Source organism: Notechis scutatus, chromosome 4 (genome assembly GCF_049901735.1).
Source record: "Notechis scutatus isolate UNSWTSFEM ecotype Mainland chromosome 4, rNotScu1.2, whole genome shotgun sequence".
Taxonomy (NCBI): domain Eukaryota; kingdom Metazoa; phylum Chordata; class Lepidosauria; order Squamata; family Elapidae; genus Notechis; species Notechis scutatus.
In genome coordinates, this window is record NC_142012.1 from 99292858 (window position 1) to 99297769 (window position 4912).

Sequence of the window (4912 nt, forward strand, 5' to 3'; positions counted from 1 at the left end):
GACAGGAATGACTTCTAGACTGAGCTGAACACTACCCCAAGAATCTCTGCATGGATTAGGACAGGCGAGCCTAATATTTTTAGATCACAAGCAAATTTGGCATTTTGAGAGCATGTCATAAGCACATTTACAGAATGATTGCCATGGTGAGTCCAGCCAATGTATTCTGCTACTAGGAAGCAAACTCACCTCCCAGAATATTCTACTACATCTCTTTTGAGCTGGTATGTATACAGTAGTTCCAAGTAAGATTTTGGACTGTAGCAACTTAGTCTACCAATGCCTTCAGGTAACATCTGGGGCCCAGAAGCATTCTTGGACGCAAGATTCTTCCAAGACTCAACAGTGATGCATCCCTGCTTTCTATGCATTTCTTTCTTTCTTTCTTTCTTTCTTTCTTTCTTTCTTTCTTTCTTTCTTTCTTTCTTTCTTTCTTTCTTTCTTTCTTTCTTTCTTTCTTTCAGTAAGAAGGTGTTGGTGGTTAACCCAGTGATTAGGGGAAAAGAGTTGTAGAGTTCCACAGAACATCAAAAAGCTGAAACTAATCTGATCAGCCCCTTCTACCGTTGTGGGTTAAGGCCAGCCAATGGACAGCACCAGAATCACCTGACAGGTAAACTTAGAATAACAGAACACCTGAGCATCTAATACAGGATGCTTGGAAGTGAATATGAATTTTATATCCTGAATATGCTCTCTTTTTCCCCTGCCTGCATTTTAGCTTTTCTCTCTGTGACAGCTAGGTAGTCACTGTAACCTGGCAACCAGAAACATGCAGTCACGTAAAATTCTGCAAATCCTATTAATGAATGTCAGCCTTTGCTTTTTGAAGAGCAAAATTTTGGCAAGCACATCTTGGTTGCTTTCCCTCTCGCGCCTCCCCATCTCCCCCTAGTAGCACTACTATGTCCTGAAACATTCATTAGAAATAAAAAGAGTTAGATAGACTACTTTATTCCTTAGAGAAATAGACTTGCTTCTCTCTGCATTTCAGTTAAACCTCTTTTGCCCGGAAGACAACCCAAGAACAAAAATGTATAATATCTATGCCAGGGGCAGATTTCCAATTTTCCATTCACTTCTGGCCCTAGTCCATCTGAATGTATAGGAGGGGAGGTGCGACTATCCAGTTGGGAAGTTTTGAGTAAAGTCTGTGCTAAATCAAAAGGAATTTAATTATTGTACCTGTGTATTTGTTAAACTACATCCTGCCTTTCCTTCACCTGACCAATTCAGCAATCCTTCTGTCCTTCATATCCTTTTGGTTGGGCTGACAGAAACTGACTAGGACTAACCCCCAATCCCTTTGTGGGTTCCAATGCTTGACAATAAGACAGCGCCTGTGCCATTTCTTAACTCAGTATTTCTCAGTCTTGGCAACTTTTAAGATCTGTGGACTTCAACTCCCAGGATCCCCCAGCTAGCATGGATGAAAAGCCACATGTATGACTGACTGGAGGATTCTGGGAGTTGAAGCCCACAGATCTTAGTTGCTAAGGTTGAGAAACACTGCCTAACCATTATACACCAGCCTAGTTTTCCTGAAGTCAAGCTGCCAACACTGGAAATCCTTGCAGCAAGGAGACGTTGCTTTAAGGTGAGACCACCGAGAAGCTGGGTAGTGAAATGTTGGCTTGTTGCTACAAATCAGCAGTAGCTGGACAGAGTTATCCGTCTCCAAGTTCCTCCTTCCCAACCAACAGCGTTCTGGAATGTTTTTTGAGGCAGAAGGCAGAAATCCAATGAAAGGCTTCCATTCTGCCAGACCTTCTGGTTCCCCTAAGCTTCCTAACAAGCTGACATATGGCTTTTCATTTACTGCCTTTCGAATATACTTGCTCAAAACTGAAAAGAAAACCCCCCCAAGCTGTTTTTCATATCCCAGTTTGTATTATTCAAGGTTTAGGCCTCCCTCTCGTCTCACTGAAGTGATGATTCTGTTTCAGCAACAGAGAACCACTGTGCTTCCATTATTTAAAATATGTTTAGTTAGTTCCTATTTGTCAGAAGCCGTAAGTCTTAAGTTAAATTATGAATAGCTTCTTGTAGACATTAGAAGATTCTGATCAACTGTATCTGTGACTTTTTCTTTTTTTTTGCTACATTGCCCTGCTGTTTGGAATTAGCCTTCATGTACTTACAAAATTGTTTTTGGCAGCTGATTCTGAATATCTGCCAACTGAACTATTTACCATACACAGAGAAGGAACCGGCCTATTGAAACAACACCAATCAAACACTATCCTCATACTATACACTATACGGGTGTTATTCAACTTTAGCACTTTTAAGATGGGTGGACTTCAACTCCCAGAATTCCTCAGCTCGCACAGCTGGCTGAGGAATTCTGGGAGCTAAATATCCACAATTCTTAAAGTTGCCAAGATTGAGAAATGTTTACTCTATAGTCTATACAGAGGAATACTTTCATTAGAAAGATTTCCTAGGATTCTCCATAGATTTTTGAAACCTTGCTGATTTGTCATTTTTTTTTACATCCATTACATAATTCACTTTAATGGTAACTTATGGTATGCAGAGTGCAGAAAAGGAGCAGAACGTAGTAAGCTAAAGAAATTAAAAGCATACGAAAGAAAATAAAAAGGAAGCTTTGCTAAAAATAATTTACAGCAACATCATTCACACTATATCTCTCCACTTTAGCTTTAGAACAGAACAGAACAGAACAGAATAGAATAGAATTCTTTTATTGGCCGAGTGTGGTTGGACGCACAAGGAATTTGTCTTGGTGCAAATGCTCTCAGTGTACATAAAAGAAAAGATACATTCGTCGAGAATCATAAGGTACCACACTTAATGATAGTCATAGGGTACAATAAGCAATCAGATAATACTAGGAAACAGTCAATATAAATCATTAAGTATACAAGCGACAAAGTTACAGTCATAGTCACAAGTGGGAGGAGATGGGTGATAAGGAGTGATGAGAAGATTAACAGTAATAGTTAATTGTAGCTTTAGTCCCGTAAAGAGGACTACTCTCTATAGCAGTGCTGTCAAACTCCTGTCCCATGGGCTGGATGTGTCATGCGCTGGCCATGCCCCCGCTTGGTTTAGCAAAGGGGAAAAAAGTCCCGACATGTCATGTGATGCCGCTGTGACACCGCGAGTTTGACCACCCCTGCTCTATAGGTAGTCCTCAACTTACAATTGTTCATTTAGTGACTGTTTGAAGTTACAACAGCTTGTTACAGGTCTGAAAATTGTGACATGGCTGTTTTTCACACCCACAACCGTTGCAGCATCTCCATGGTCACAAGATCAGAATTGGAGTGCTTGGCAACTGGCATGTATTTATGACAGTTGCATTGTCCCAGGGTGATGTGCCTTCGCTTGTACTGCAGTATATGCACACATTGTTTTTATTTTCAATTTAAAATACATCTAAATGTATATTTTAATAAAATACATTGGTTTATCTATTTTATTTATTGTTGTGTGCTGCCAGAGTCCCCTTTGGAGGGAGATGGGCAGACAAATAAATAAATAAATAAATAAATGGACTCATATGTTGGGTTTTATAACATGTTCACTTGTGTCTTCCCCTTCCTCTTGATCTACTCCCTCTTGCTACATATTTTTTGTCCTCATTCTTTCTATATAACCAACATATTGTGGAGGGAGGGACCTGTTACTTCCTTCTGTATTCAATCTGCATTTATCCAGTACCAGTTCAGTCTTGAACCCATCTCTTGTTTTCAACTTTCAACTTACATTCATGTTTTCAACTTAGTGCTCAGCTTACAACCCTTCGTTTAATGACCGTTTCAAGTTACAATGCAGAGAGGGTATTCAGCAGGTTCTGACCAGTTCTGGAGAACTGGTAGCAGAAATTTTGAGTAGTTTGGAGAACTAGCAAATCCCACCTCTGACTGGAGATTTTACAGTATCCTTCCCCTGCCACACCCACCAAGCCATGCCCACAGAACTGGTAGTAAAAATGTTTTGAATCCCACTACTGTTACAATGGCTCTGAAAATTGTGACTTATGACTGTTTTTCCACACTTATAATCACAACAGCATTCCCATGGTCACATGATCAAAATTTGGATGCTTGGCAACTGGTATGTATTTATGACAGAGGCACTATGTTACCACTATTTTTAATCTTCCCAGCTGACAAGCAAAGATAATGTCAGTGTTCCAACTAACCAACTCCAAACCAATAAACTCCGAGACAAGCATTTCCTCAAAGTTCCATTTTATTAGAGTTATCATATTGGCGCATCTGGGAAAACCCGAATCTGAGAGTTCTGGGTTTTCCCTTCCCAAAAGAAATTCAAAGATCCACCCCCTGCATCCATCAGTCCATCACATGGCCCAATCAAATCTTTGTCCCAACTCAAGATATCCCCCCAGTCGCTCCTCTCCAGGTGCAAGGTAACATGTCCTTGACTCTCTGAGAAAGAATGTTGTTGAGTCTAATCTTCTCACTATGAAATCCCCCCTCCCAAATTTCCAGACACTAAATTTGGCCGCCTTGAAGCTTCCAAGTAAAAAATGGCTTCCAAGGCTGACAAAGGGAGGAGCCAGATTCACTTAATGACTGCATGATTCACTTAACATCTGCATTAATTTGCTTAACAACTGGGGCAAAACAAGATTGTAAAATGGGGCAACTGCCTTGCTTAACAACAGACATTTTGGAATCAGTTGTGGTTTCAAGTCAAGGACTATCTGTACTACACTTCTTTTAATTTCTTAATGCTCCTCCCTTGTTGCATTCAGCTTACTTTTATGGGTTTTTCTTTTTCTTTTTTGGCATGCCTGAAGGAGAATTTTAGGGACCAAGCTAAAAGCCACACCCAAAGAAATCTTCCAAGGGAAACAAATTGTTGGATCAGCTCTATGGTGTCAAATCAGGTAACACTGCCAGGGAAACTAAACTGG